The following is a 16,514-nucleotide window of genomic DNA, read 5'->3' as shown; positions in this document are numbered from 1 at the left end:
AGTATCTCCATTGATAATAAAAACAGCACTTAAATGACATTGAAAAAGTCCCACATCCATTTCTAATAAAAATTCTTAACAAACTAGTGCTAAAAAAGGAACTTTTTAAACATGTTAAAAGGGATCTATGAAAACCTACAGCTAGTCTAATACTTAGTGGTGAAATTCTAAAGGCCTTATGCAAGACAGGAATGATTGCTCTCACCCATTTCTATTTCTTATTTTACTGGAGACTGTCTCCAGTGTAATTAGGCAATGAAAGGAAATAAAATTATAAAGGAAGAAGTAAAACTATCTTTATGGTCAGATGACATGATTTATATAAAAATCTGATGGAACACACTCTCCCCCAAAAAACTCTAGAATAATTAACTTTAACATTTAGCATACAAAGTTATTTATTTAATCACATACACACAAAGCTGTGTTAAATATATATTTTATGTATGTATATATGTACATTTATTATACATATGCAAACATATATGTACATGAATATTCATAGAAGATATATTGTAATAACCCAAAACTAGGGAAAACCCAATGCTCATCAACCAAATAATAATTAAACAGATTGCAGTAAATTTATGAAATAGGATAGTACTCACCAGTGAAAAAAAATGAATTATTGCTATATACAAAAATATAGGTGGATCTCAAAATAATTATACTGAGTGAAAAAAGTAAAAAATTAAATATTCTATGATTTGGTTTTTATAAAAGTACAGAAAATATAAACTAATATATAGTAAAGCATCTCAGGAATTGTTTGGGGAGGAAGATTGGAATGGGCAGGAAAGAGAGATTACAAAGTGTTTAAGAAGAGATCTTGAAATGTGATGATATGTTTATTATCTCAATTGTGGTAAAAGTTTTACAAGTACATACACATGCTGAAACAGATCAAATTGTACACTTAAATGCTTGCAGTTTATTATAGTAGAGCTATTATACCTCAATAAAGCTGTTAAAAAATCATATCTGTATTAATTCCTCTTGATATCAAAAATAATTTAAAAAATTAAACAATTGTTATTCATATGACCTGCTGAGTTGCCATACTCTATGCAAATTGTAGATCTATGGTATACCTATGCATGTCATGGTCATTGTTATTACCTAAAAATTGCCATAATACACTGTACTATATAAATTCAAAAAAGTTTGCTATCATATATATACATATGCCATACACTGATCTAATGTTAACTGTGAAATTGATAAGAGAAGCAAAAGTGAAATCAAGGTTCTGTCTTTCTCTAAAGGAATATTTGCTTTAGCTTAAATGTGAAATAACTGTTAGCCAAGGCATTTAACCAATCCTCACAATTAGCTTCAAAATTAAATGTAACATATTTTTAAGGAGGCAGATACTCCAGAGGAGTGGACTAAGCACACACTTTGGCTTTTGGGGGAGTGTAATTACCAGGATGCTCAAAATTCTGCTATTAATGCTCTAAAATGTCACCTGAAGGCTGCAAAGAAATCACTTTCAATGCCACATAGCTTGGTTTCAGGGATTCATTCTGAAGTGTCTTCAGGTATCACATGTTACTGTCATAGTTAAGAAAGCCATTTTCAAACTTTTTGAGGTGCAGAAATTATCTAGTTAAAAAAGTTATAAAATTGAATTTTCTCACAATAAAGCAAAATTCAGAATTTTCCTTAGTAACCTAGTTTAAAGAAGAATGAGTGTATCTGATGAAAATTTCCATAGTGATCATTAAAGCCGAGACTTAAAGCTGGAGTCTTAGAAATCAGCTCATTCAATTCTCTATCATAGAGATGAAAAAGAGAAACCTGTAAGTGATGTACAAAATTTCTATACTGAGGTACAGAGAGTGGAAATTAAAACCCAGAGAATACTTAAACTCCATTCTCTCTCTTGATAATTTCAAGCAAAAAGAGAAGACCGATCTCAAGATTTTAAGAACAAAATTTCTTGGGTCCCTGAGTTCTTCAAATTATTATTCAAAGAAGTAGGCTGTCTATTCCATAAATGCACAGGCTTTGGTATCCTTCAATACTACAGGCTTCATGCACACTTCATTTGTTAAAAAATGTCATGAATATTAAATAATTGACAGATGCATACTTTGACCCATGCCTGAAGCAAGCACCAGGTATATTAGGAACAGCATAGTTCTACAAAGAATAGAAGTGGAGAGCTAATTAAATCCTGGAGAACTCATCTGCAGAGATTGAGATGCCCTCTGGCATTTGTTAACACCAGGCAAAAGTCCCTAATTATAGCTACACGTTCATGACACTGAAGTGCTTAGGACCAGCCTGGTGTGCTTTTCTGTGCCTGTAATTTTATCAGGAAACGTGAAACCATCAAGGAACTTGACAGCTGTCATTTTACCCAAATGGAGTTGCTTTCAACAAATCTAAAAAGGAAAATGCATTTTCCCCACTAGATCAAATTAAACAATGAAAAATGCTTTCCTTACCCTTCTCTTGTTAGTTGGTAAGAAAATGACCATAAAGAATGACTCCTTCCTGGAAGGACTGACAGTTCAGCTAGTTGGGTTTGAGCTGTCACAGCAAAGGAAGAATCCATTGTTAATTGATGGACATTATAGAGTAGAAAACAATAATATTGAATTTAATTCAGAAAGTATTCAGTGAGCCTTTCTGAGGAGCTCATCTCTGTGCTTGATCCTGTGGATGGAAACTGCTACAAGCTCAACAGCTTTGCAATTTCAAATTAATTATTATCATAGTATATTCCAGGTGCTAAGTATGTGTCCACATACTGAAAGATGGCTCATCAGTAGGTATGGTTTGCAAAGTGCTCAGAAGAATGCTTTTGTCCTCAGAATCTATCTCAGTCACCTGCCTACAATAATACCAAACTGAGAATCTCAAAAATCATCAAAGCTGAAAATAGATTTAACCAAATTCCTAGGCCCACATTGTGAAAGGAAACAAAGTGTCCCAGTTAACTCATCACTCTTAATATTGATGGCAAAGTCCAGCATAGAATAGTCGGATTTCATTCTAGTCCTTTTTTTTTTTTTTGTCAAACCCTGCTTAATTTTATTGTTTCTTTCTTCATATTTTAACATGCACATCTTCTCAATCACAGGACAATAAGAAAATGCCAGAATTATTCTGGGACAAAACTGATCTTACTCTTCATTTTAATTTAAAAAAATCATAAGCCAGGTAATTGCAAATGAATAATAACATGCTTAGATGTAGCACATTATAAGAAAAAAAATTAAGTAGCATCTTGGGTATGACTAGACTTCTTCAGGTGTGTTGGCATGGATTTGAATCCATGCCATTGGCTTATTTCTCTTGTGATTTTTGGTCAAGATAATTAGCATTTCTAGGCCTCAGTTTCCTTATTCTAACAAAGAGGATGAAAGGAGATTCTGGCTCAATGTAGAGATTATATAAATATTAAAAAACAGAAAATATAGCATTTATTTTGATATAGTGAAGAATCCAGAGTCTTCAGATTTCAAACTTTAAATCAGAACTGAACTTCATTCTAAATAAAGAATAATTAAGTTCTAGAGTACAATAAGTGTCCTGCAAATTCTTACTGTTGATTTTATCTGAATCATATTACCCCAAATTGGTGTCTTCTTACACAAACATCTATAATAATTTCTGTCATTGTGATCCTAAAAACTGCTGGGCAACTACAAAACCATCAAGGAGGGATAATCTGAAAGAATCTCCCCCTTATCTGCATGTTGTCATTTTGGAAATCCATTTTCTTTTGTTGATTTACAAATCATGCACAAATAATTTACTGTCTTAACACAACAATCTACTGTGTTGGATGATACTCTGGACAGATTGGATGACTTTTGGATTGACTCAGCTAGAGTGAATGGTCTAGCATAGACCTACCATGCCAGTTGGCAGGGTTTGAGCTGCAGAAGCTCCGCAAGGTTTGTTTCTCTCTCCTCCTCATTATCTCCTTCAGGAGCCTTCCCTGTACTTATGCACAAGGCAGTCTCCAGGCTCCAAGAGACAGTTACCCCACAGCAACCATTGTGCAATTCTTATTAGCTCCAGCATGTTGCAAGCCCAATCCAGAGTGTGGGATGATATTACAAAAGAACATATAGAGCAGAAGGGGAATAATTCATGTCAGATAAATACCAGATATTGGTATCGAAGAGCACTATTGATAATATTTATTGAATTAAGGTTTGGGAAGGACTAGTGTATTGAAAAAAACCCAATTTTCAATGAAAACGTGGTCTATATAGTCACAATTGAACATGTTGATCTTAGACCATCTCATTCAGCTTAATTCAATTAATTGACATATTTTGTTTTTTTCCCTGACACATACAAGAAAAAGTCGTATGTATTTTTAATCCTTGATGAACCTTAAATTTATTGGGATAGAATACCATCATTTGAGAAGCTAAAACTTACCCAGAAAGTGTTCATTGTTCATTCTGCTAAAAAAGCTGATTCAGCAAGAACTGACATTAGAGGAGATCACAAGAAGTGGGGGAAGGAAATGTAAAATACTAACTTCAAGCACCTGAGTGGAACCTCAAAGAATAAGTAGAAATTTTCTAGAGAAGGGGTAATTGGGACGTTACCTGGTGAGAACAAAAAAGTAAAGTTGGGAATAGTCCTGTCATAAGCTGGAGATTAACAGAAAATTTCTCTGGCATGCAGCAAGGAGGGAAGCAGGAATGGGCAATATCCACTGGATGATAGATCAGGCTCCCTCTTCTCAACGACTAAATACCTTCTCCAGTGAAGATGATGCTACACACTAGAGCCCCACTTCTGCTCTCTTTCTCTTAGATTTTGTTCAACTATTTTAATCATAGCATCAAAAATATAAGCAGTTTGAAACCATGAGTAGTAAGAGAGTTGTTTGAATGAGTTTACTTCTAATCAGGTGATATTTAGCAGGATCCAGGGTATATGGATCTTTTGCCACTTATCTCACTGAACTGAGTGATAATGTATGCTATATTAGTCACTTTTGTGTTGCTGTGACCAATATACGTAATGAGGAGGAGGAGGAAAAGATTATTTTGGCTTATGGTTTCAGGGGTTCAGTCCATGGTTGGTAGACTTCATGCTCTGGGCTCAAGTTGAGGCAGAACATCATGGCTGAAGGACATGGTGAGGAAAGTAGCTCAGGACACGACAATTAGGAAGTAGAGATAGCTTGAGTGCAGGGATCCAGGAATAATATAATCCCCAAGTGTATGCACACAGTGATCTGCTTCCTTCATCCATCCCCTACCTGCCTATAGTTAACACCTGTTAGTGCATTGAGACCATTAATTGACCTAATGGATTAATCCACTGGATAGGTTACAGCTCTCATAAACGAATCATTTCACCTCTGAACATTCCTGCATTGTCTCATACATTAACTTTCAGGACACCTCATATCCAATCCATAACACATATGCAGAGATGGTCTAGGCAATTACACTTTATATTGCCATAAGACTTCTCCCATTTTCTAGGTGTGGTGTCCCTTCACATTCCCTATTCCTTCGAAGAAGGGATTCCCACCAGGCTCCATACCAGTCTTTTCACAGAAACAGAATAGGAAGTTCTTCAAAGAGGTAAACAAAAATTGTGGTCAAATCTTTGAAAGAATTCACCAGGTCGAAATTCATATTTTTGATCCTGGTGCCTCATTCCTAGCAATTGACATAATAAATACACTTGGACATAGTTCATCCATAGCAATATTTCTCCTTTGTGGATGAAGAGTGAGATATATAGCAGGGTCAGAGCTCCTACCAGTCAAATGCTAAAGTCTAGATGGTTGACACAAGTTCCTCTTTGACTCTCCAAAGTGTGAAGAGAGTAAATTATGTCTTGTTTTCTGAAGAGATATTCCTTATAATCTCTGCCTTCTGTTTCTTTTGATAACATGACAGTAAGAGTTCCTATGGAAATGCAAGTCCTTCTCATACGTGGGACAAGTATGAGAAGGGTAACACTTCCTAAACAATTCATCTTTCATCTCAGTGTTCTTTCTAAATTTGGAAACAAGCTGATTATGTTTGCTTTGACTAATTCTATTCAGCACGGGTGAAATTAATTCTCTAGCCATCCACCCAATTTGTCTGATCACCATGGAGCTTCCACAGACCTCACCCTGTCCCTGATCTCTCTAATCATGAGGATCCTCTGTGTCTCTGACCAGGTGCTATTGCCTTAACATTTGCTGTCCTATGATCCTGGATCTGAAAGACAAGTTGGAAAGAGGCAGATAATTTAGGTCCATGGGATGTTCAATCATTTATTCTACGAATAAGTTGGAAAATATTTTTCTGTTCATCTTACAGGTTGTATATTTCTAGAATTTAGTAGAATTTAAATGCTTCTGGGAAAGAAAAAGGAAATAAAGACCACTAAATTACTGTCAATACAGATTTTTTCTTTTTCTATAAACTAGGTTAAGGATAAATTGAGAAGATTTGTTAGTATTAATAAAACAAAATACAAAAGATGGTTATTCCAGATTGTGTGGATCATAAAATGTTATTTGTTAGCTTCAAAGATAGGAAAGGAAGCATATCTCAGAATTCTATTTAGTGCCTTGTTTCTCGGGGGAAGGTTAAATTCCAAAATGACAGACGGATTGATGTGATGATGTTGTCAGATTCTAGGGTTTCAAATTGCTTCAAATACAAGAGGTTTGACAGTTCTAAACAAGACTATAATTTCATAATTTGAGGTGTTTCTTACAAAAGTTGGTAATGACAAATAGCAAGAGGCTAGAATAATTGTAAATGGCATTCGTCTTCTAAACACTCATGCAATTAGACTCAGGAGGTTAAGGGTGGTGATGTGAAGAAAAATAGCTACAGAAGAAAGTAACATTTAATTAAATATCCACTTACTTGGTCATTTAACATATTTTCTTATATTTTAACTACAATATATTTCCTTGGTTGTTAGTATTTTTTTTCTTCTTTTTTATTGGTTGTTCAAAACATTACAAAGCTCTTGACATATCATATTTCATACATTAGATTCAAGTGGGTTATGAACTCCCATTTTTACCCCAAATACAGATTGCAGAATCACATCGGTTACACATCCACATTTTTACATAATGCCATATTAGTGACTGTTGTATTCTGCTACCTTTCCTATCCTCACCTATTCCCCCTCCCCTCCCCTCCCATCTTCTCTCTTTACCCCATCTACTGTAATTCATTTCTCTCCTAGTTTATTTTCCCATTCCCCTCACAACCTCTTATATGTAATTTTGTATAACAATGAGGGTCTCCTTCCATTTCCATGCAATTTCTGTTTTCTCTCCCTTTCCTTCCCACCTCATGTCTCTGTTTAATGTTAATCTTATCCTCCTGCTCTTCCTCCCTGCTCTGTTCTTAGTTGCTCTCATTATATCAAAGAAGACATTTGGCATTTGTTTTTTAGGGATTGGCTAGCTTCACTTAGCATAATCTGCTCTAGTGCCATCCATTTCCCTGAAAATTCCTTGATTTTGTCATTTTTTTAGTGCTTTTAGCCCCTTTATCAAATATAAGATAGTTGAAACTTTGTGGATTAGTCTCTGTGTCCTCTATTCTGTACCATTGGTCCACCCGCCTGTTTTGGTACCAGTACCATGCTGTTTTTGTTACTATTGCTCTGTAATATAGTTTGAAATCTGGTATCGCTATACTGCCTGATTCACACTTCCTGCTTAGAATTGCTTTTGCTATCCTGGGTCTTTTATTTTTCCATATGAATTTCATGATTGCTTTATCTATTTCTACAAGAAATGCTGTTGGGATTTTGATTGGCATTGCATTAAACCTATAGAGAACTTTTGGTAATATCTCCATTTTGATGATGTTAGTTCTGCCTATCTATGAACAGGGTATATTTTTCCATCTTCTAAGATTTTCTTCTACTTCTCTCTTTAGGGTTCTTAGTTGTTAGTATTTCTTCATAATCTATTAGCTCTTTACTAATGCCTTATGAGTATTAACTAGCTTTATTGCAAATTTTGAATTTATTTACCTTTATCATCTTCTTCATCTCCATCTACTTGGTTTCTAATCTCTTTCTCTAGTTTTTGCTTATGCTATTATCCAAACAAGGTTGTTCTTACCTCTTTCTAATGAAGAATTAACAACTCCATGTACTTTATTCTAATCTTTGACCTCACAGAAAATATTACTTACTATACTTTGATCACAAATTGATGCTGTTTTTCTAATTATCAAGTGGAAAAATGTATTCTCCTTTTTACACTATCTGTGACATTTTAAAGTAGTTGCCATGTCCTCAATGTTGAAGTGACCTTCTGCAATGACTTTTGTTGTAGGCCTATTATAGAGTGTCTGTTTTCAAAAGAAAAGGTTCAGTTTAATTGCTAATCTCAAAAATTTGGCGGGTAGGCATCCATGTTTTACACTCTTTGGTGTTAACCCCAACCATCCCCCTGATTGGCCCTATGCATCTCTTTGAATTACAATTAGTTGATCAGAGATTTATAAATCTTTGATAGTAAGTCTGGATTGTTAACATGGTTGAATTAAGAAAATTCTGGGTGTGTCAATGAAGGGTTTTCCAGATATGATTGGCATATAGGACTGCATACTAAATGAGGTGACATATCCTGAACGTGGTGTTGTAGTCTAATAGGTTGGGATCACAAATTTAACAAAAGGCAGAAGGAGAAAGCCCTGCCTTATACAATATAAGCTCCATTCTTCTTCAACAGGTGCACTGGTTGCTGCTGCAATCACTTGAGGACATTAGACTCTGGCTCTCTCATTTTCCAAGGTGGACTTTGATCATTGATTGTCCAGGGAGTTTCCAGGTTACATCAGTGTTGAACTGGGGCTGCATAATTGGTTCTTTTTGTTCTGAGTCTCCAACCTTTTGGAATGAGCAGCTACTGGTTCCAAAGGCTCTCCAGTATGCAGAAGGCCATTGTGAGAATATCCAGCTTCTGATCATGTAAGCCAATTTAATAAATCTCCTTTTATAATTATATATATATATATATACACACATACATACATACATATCTTGTCGTTTCTGTTCCTCTAGAGAACTCTGACTAATACAGATACATAGACTGTTATGAAAAATTTGGGCAGAGGATAACCTGCTTACTTATATCTTCTTGAACCATGAAGAGGCAAACTCAAGATAGTGGAAGTTGAAATTTTAAAATGATGACAAAGAGGCTTTTGGTAGCTGTAATAATCAGTTGAAAATTAAAACAATGAGGGATCAGAAAATATAAATGAGTAGAGGAAGCTGCTTGATGGAGTGAAGGAGAATAACAGAGCATGCACACAAGAAGAAAATAAAAGAGGAGATAGCACACATATTTTCAAGAGCTTCCTCTGTTACAATTTTTCTGTTCCTTTTTAAGTTTCAGTTTATACTCTTTCTAACACTATGTTATTGAAGGTAAACAGTAAGTCTGTGTTCCTGGAATTAAATTATATTACATAAAGTAGATAGCACTCATGTTTATTCTTCCTCTCTCTTGCTCCTTCTCATCTTTACTTTGTGAAATCTCCCTTTTCATGAATGTAAAATCATTAAAATATCTGAATAGGCAACTTACCAAAAAGATATATAGTTATCAAATAAGTGCATAGAAATAAACTCAACATTATATATCACTATTTTTTTTAAAGAGAGAGATACTACTATGCACCTATTAGAGTGGTTAAAATTCAGAAAAACAAAATCTGGTAATATTAAATATTGGCAAAGATGTGCAACAACAGGAACTCTCATTAATTGCTAGTGGGAAAACAAAATGGTACACCTACTTTGTATTACATTACTTAAACAGTAATCATGTGCTCCATGGATCATGTTTCTATGCATCTAACTTGAAAACATGTCAGCACTAAACCCATGCACAATTGTCTATGTCAGACTTATTGATAATAGCTTTAAACTGTCTCTTAGTTGGTGACAAACCAAACTGTGGGGCATACATACAATAGAATATTTTTCAGTGACAAAAATAAATAAGTTATTGCTGCTCATGGTAACTCATGTCCGTAATCCCTGTAGCTTGGGAGGCTGAAGCAGGAGGTTTGCAATTTCAAAGCCAGCCTCAGCATCATCGAGGTGCTAAGAAACTCAGTAAGACCCTGTCTGTAAAAAAAAAAAAAAAAAAAAAAAAATACAAAATAGGGCTGGGGATGTGGCTTAGTGGCTGATTGCCTCTGAGTTCAATCCCTGGTGACCCCCCACCCTACAAAAAAAAAAAAACTGAAAAGAAAAAAAGAAATGAAAATGACACAGAGAATCCTTAAATGCATATTGTTTAAAGAAAGGATAAAATGACAACTCTACATACTTTAATATTCCAACTTTTTTAAATTCTAGAAAAAGCAAAACTGTACAATTTTTGCTGTACAACTGAGACAATTAAAAAAGAAAACCTGTGATTGTCAGGGGTTCAAAGAGAGGACAAGATTAATAGGTGGAGCACAAAGAATTGTTAGGGCAGTGAAACTATTCTCTCTGATATTATAATGGTGGATGAATGGTGTTATGAATTTGTCAAAAATGTTAGGACTGTACAACCCAAAGAATGAACACTATTGTAAACTATGCACTTCAGTGAATAAAAGTACATCAGTATTGGCTTATCAATTATCACAAATGTACCACACTAAGGCAAGGTGTTAAAGACAAAGGAGCCAGCCAGGATGGAACTTGCCTCTAATCCCAGGGACTCAGGAGGTTGAGACAAGAGGATTGCAAGTTCAAAGCCAGCCTCAGCAACTTATTGACATCCTATTCAACTGAGCAAGGCCCTGTATTTAAATAAAATTTTAAAAGGGCTAGGAATATGTCTCAGTGGTTTCACAACCTTGGGTTCAATGTCTGGTTTAAAAAAAATAAAAATAAAAAACACAAGAGGAGATACAACAAATAACAGAAAATATCATAATATTATTAGTCATTAAAACCACACTGCGACAATACTACACTCCTAATAAAAATTCCAATAATCTCAAATATCATCAAGGAATTTAAACAGCTATAATTCTTACACATTAATTTTTTGGATGACACATGGTATATCCACTATAAAAAATAATTTGACATTTTCTTCAAAATGTAAACACAATTTGCATGTGACCCACCATAGTAGTACCAAATATCTTCCCAAAAGAAACTGTCCAAAAATTTATATGTATTTTTCTTGCAGTTTGATTCATGATAGTCACAATCTATAAGCAATCCAAATGCATAGCAACTTATAAGTTGAAATAAAACTGTAAGATAACCATATATACATTATCAATGAAAAGAATGAATGTATGATGTTCAACAGCATGAATAAATCCAAAACATATTCTGGAAAGTGAAAAAAAAGTCAATCGCAAAGTGTGTGTGTGTGTGTGTGTGTGTGTGTGTGTGTGTGTTTGTAGCATGATTCCATTTATTTGAAATTCTGGACAAGGCAAAATTTTATTTAAAAAAAATCCAGTAGCCTGGAATTGAAGGAGGAGATTGCTGATCTCCTTAATATTGGATATTGAAGAAGATATTGATCAAAACTAATCAAAGTTTATACTCAAAACTGATAAATTATATTTTATAAAAGTCATGCTGGAATTTTCAAATCAAACTATTTTTATTGGTGCACTATAATTTTACATAATGGTGGGATTTTTTGTGACATATTTGTAAATACACATGATATAACAATATAACAATACCCCATATTTCTCTCAAACCAAGGTTCCTCTAAAATGTGTAATTGGTATATGCAATATTGACCTATTTTTTTGTTGGCCCACTGATTTTTCCCAGATCATTCTTTTGTCATTTAATTATTTTACCTTGTTTTGTACTAATGTTTATGCTTGACTAATCTCTTCACTAAATTATGGGTCTGAAAATAGTGATGTATATTACTTTATCTCAGAAAATGCTTTGCCCAATGCTTGATACTTTAGTCATTTAAAATTTTCTGCTTCTTTGGTGAGTAGATGTTGACAATGAATCAAGTTGATTTATCAGAAGAAATTGGTTTTTTTTTTTACTTAAAACATAAGAGGACTGGTTCTGTCTGATGACTTCAATCATATGGGTCAGGGGCTTTCATAAAAAGTGCTTGAAAACCTCTTATTTCAAATGTTTGATCCAAGAAAAAATATTTCCATCAAAAAATTTAAGTGCATTTGCCAATGATGCACAGATATTTAAATGCCTTAAATTAAAAAATAAATAAGTAAACGAAATGGCAGAGCAGTGGACCCTGGTGAGCAATATTCCTGCAGCAAAACTGTAGGAGAAATGGTTGGCCTGCATCCTCAGCCATTTTTCCATTTAATGAATATTTTAGTTGTTTTATGCATACAATATTACATTGGCAAATGCTTGTTTAATGGACTGAAGCTAATGAAAATCAAAGCCATGAATGTGTCAACTCTGATCCTTTCATTCTTACATTACCTGAATTTTATCCAACTCCTTAGAATAGTTTTTTCCAGGGGCCCTTAAAATCAAGCTTAGTTTGAAAACCCACTGTCTCAACTGTTTGATCCAAGGAAAAATAATATTTTCATCATAAAAATTGAAGTATATTTGTGCAAGTGATGCACAAATTTTGTAATTTGTGGCATAGAAGACAAATGGGAGAATATTCAAAAGCAAAAGTTTGTTCACTTAGATCATATGGCCTTCCCTCAGGGTAGATCAACACATGGAACAGAATTTGCTGTGGATATTGGTCTCAGTATCATATTATTTTTTTTCACACATTTGCTGTATACTGAGAGAAGTTGGGTTTAGAAATGGGTTTCTAAACCAACATAAGTGGTCTTTACAGAGATATGGAGCATGGGAGACATGCTAGATAATGGACACATCCAATTGTTTTACATTTGAAGAACCATGGATTTGAGGGCTCGAAGGGGTTGTTCAAAATAACTAAAAAAATGAAACAGTGATTGTTGAGAACACAATCCATAACATACTAGGCTAAAGTTTATACTTTGGTCATGTTATCAGAATCATATATGTTCCTGGCCAAAACATCTTGGTTTATTGTACAATTTAATAAGCTCTATTTTTTTTTAAAAAAGGTTCTAAATATTTCATTTACTTGCACATTATAATTATGCTTAAAAAGTATTTATTACTGGATTGTTGTCAACCTTGGACAGTCCCTGACATTATAACACCAATATTCTTATCATGACTTTATGACAGTAAAGAAGATATATGCTCAGGAAATGAGTGAGTGTCCTGATGTTGAAAAGGAGGGTGACTAGTTTAGATGACAAAATAAAAATCTCAAAAGATAATGGCAGGTCTGGGCAATGAACTGAAACTAATGACATGAGCTTGAATAGGGATAAATGTGACGACAGCAAATGAATTAAAAAGATCAACTCTTCACATTAAGGTAGAACAGAGATGTGCACAACCTCAATCATGTTAGTAAACAGTAAGCTTGATTTTAATTTACCTTGCCATGTGTCCACAAAAAAAGTCTAATCAAATTTAGCTTATATCAGAGTAAGTATGAAACTGACAAAGAAGTATGAAATTGCTCCTTTTCTCTCTGTAGGAATATTACTTTAATTATTGGGGTTGTGCTTTACAGGGCAAAGCGGTCAATGAGAATGACCAAGATGTTAGAAAGATGGGAAATCATGCCTCATGAGAAAGAATTAAGGGGATTAGGGAGGTTAGCCCTAGGCAGATGAGAATATAGGTAGAAGAGATAGTAATATAGACTTAGAACCACAAAGTGTGAGGTAATCTTTGTTCCTATATTTAAGAACAGTCTTAGTACCTGGTCAAGTTTCCATAAGGAATTACTTAATGAAGATTTCAATAAATGAAGAAGAGAAATGTCCAGGATAAAGCAGTCCCCAGTTTTGCCAGTGTCTTGGAAGAGAATACTGTCTGAGAAAAGGATGTCAAGAGAGTTGCCATTGACCTTTAAACAGATATTCTGTAGAAGTGAGATGTCAATCAGATTAAAATAGGAGATGACAGTAAAGCTAGTTCTAATGAGATGGGTGAATTCTCAACATTGTTTTGACACCTCAGCTCAGCTGGCAAAAAGAATAAGCATCAGGAAATTAGAGCCAACTTTTTAGAACAACCATATCCAAAATGGCAATGATTCCCTAGGCCTCTATGGAATCAGCTTGACATGAGTCTAGCTAGCTATCTCGCACTGTAACTGTCATAATTGCTCCTGAGTAACACAAGTCAGTTTTCTCCACATAGTATCCCAGAATATTACACATAGACAAAACCATTACAGTAAAAGCTGGAGCTTTACAACCAGACCCTAACACCAGGAATGTGTCTGACTCCTTGATCTTTGCTTGAGTTAAGCCAGGTACATTCTGGCTTAAAGTCACTTTTATCCTAATTAATGTATATGCCCGTTTTTCTGGCCCAAATTGCAAGGGTCCACTTTATCTTGCTGCTGCACAGGACTACACTTTAATTAGTAATTACCCCCCCCAAAATTTGCCTTCTCTGCAATCTTGAATCTGTTTGCTGTCTATCTTCATATTCATGGCACTTTGATATTCTCATATACTTATATACTGGGTTTGGGTTTTCTGGAACAACTACCTGAGCATCTTGTTTTAGGATGTTTCTCTGCCCACCACCACTTACTCCTAATCAAGCCATTAGTAATGTCATATGAAAGTCTGGGTCTGCAGAACATTGCTAAAGGAGGCTCATCTATCTTTCCTCAATTCTATGGCTTTCCACTTTAAAGTAGGGCTAATGGGAGTGGGACAGAGCAGAAACATGCTTGGAATTCAAAACTGGAACTTAACTTAAAAGTCCATTTAAGAACAAAATATTCCTTTTAAAATGAGTTATTCATGGAAACAATACTAGATCAATGAAAATTACAGCAGAGTAGAAGTTATCTCAATCTCCTTGGTGCCAAAACTGACCCTATCTTATGTTCAAAACTGCCTATAGCTTAGACATTTTAGAAAAGATTTTGCAATTCCCACCAGCCAGTGAGTAATGATGGCTGAATAGTTATCAACACCATGCACATTATTATTTTATTTTAACTTGCATAGAATAAAATGTCTTCAAGCAAATGACTCAAGTGATGAAATTGCAGATAATGGTTTTGAGTCAGAGGACATATTTTGACATAAGATTCCTTTCCTGGTATTCAACAAATTATTCCATTTTCTGTTTTGAGAATCTTAGAGCTCAGACTGATGGGATGGATATGATCCTTCCAAGAGAAACGAGGCAAAAATCTTATCTTGTAAGACAAAAGAATTCTAGTCTTGGAAACATTCTTAAAATTAAAAAAAGAAAAGACACCAAATTTCTATGGAGATATGCAGTCTTCACATATAGGTAATATGGTTATGCACCCAGTTGTGTATTTTAATTTGCATCTGAAAAATAAATTTCTACTTCAAAATGTGATTTATAGGTTTTGACTGATTTAGAACTAAAACTGTGTTTCATGAATCCCCTTATACGTCAGGGTCCTTAAGCATGAGCAGCCTAATGTCTCAGCATGTTCAGCTCATGTGAATGAATTAAACCACTTTCTGACATCTTATAGAAATAAACAACTAAACACTTATTTACTTATTGTGGGTAGTAAATTAACCAAACGACTCTGTACTCTATAGGTCTGTCTTCAGTACAAAAAAAAATTGAGAACCAAAGGACCCCACAAGGACATTTCTTGGCATAACTGTGAAACTGCAAAATTATTCAAAGATTTCTTGCATGTATTTAAGTGCTATTCTCTCTTCTGTGGCTCCATCCTCCCCCCCAAAAAAATAAAATACAAAAAATGGAGGCAATGCCTTGACCCATTTTATTACTCCCTTGAAACACATATACCTAATAGCTATGTGTACACACACAGAGATATACTCACACTCCCACACTCCCACACACCATTTTAATCCTATCAGTGACCCAAGATCTGGATTTTTTGACATCAATCTGTCAATGTTTATCTTCTTGGCCATCATTTGGAAGACGGATAAGTAATAATATTAAATAGAGATTAATACATATTCACCATGCTAATTAACCACAAAATCCATTAGGCAGAGGTATTTATAATTTGAGGAATAAGTGAGATGATGCAAACTTCAGGTACAAGGAAATGAAGTTGCTGAGGATGCAGTGAATATCTCAGTGCTCTGAAAATCCTATCACTTAACCAGCCTCCTGCCTGTCAAATCCAATGAGGACAAAGGAGCCTGGAAAAGGAAGTGGAGTTTTTCACTAAAAGAAAACAAGATGTTAAAAGCTTTCTTTTCTGAATAGCTTTTATTCTTTGACTGTGGATTTTCAGATCATTCTACCCAGGTCACTGTTCTGTTATCTTCCATGTTATTCTTATGCTACACTAGAGTGACTTCCTTGTTCTTGTGTCTTGACATCACTAAGAGAACTTATTCAAGTTCAACCTTATCCATAAATTGATCAGAAAACAGTGCCATCAAGAAAACTGGTGCTTCCCCCAATACTTTTTTCAATTTACCTCAATTATATTTTCGCAAATAAAG

Source organism: Ictidomys tridecemlineatus, chromosome 13, assembly GCF_052094955.1.
Source record: "Ictidomys tridecemlineatus isolate mIctTri1 chromosome 13, mIctTri1.hap1, whole genome shotgun sequence".
NCBI classification, from domain to species: Eukaryota; Metazoa; Chordata; class Mammalia; order Rodentia; family Sciuridae; genus Ictidomys; species Ictidomys tridecemlineatus.
This window is presented reverse-complemented; position numbering follows the sequence as displayed.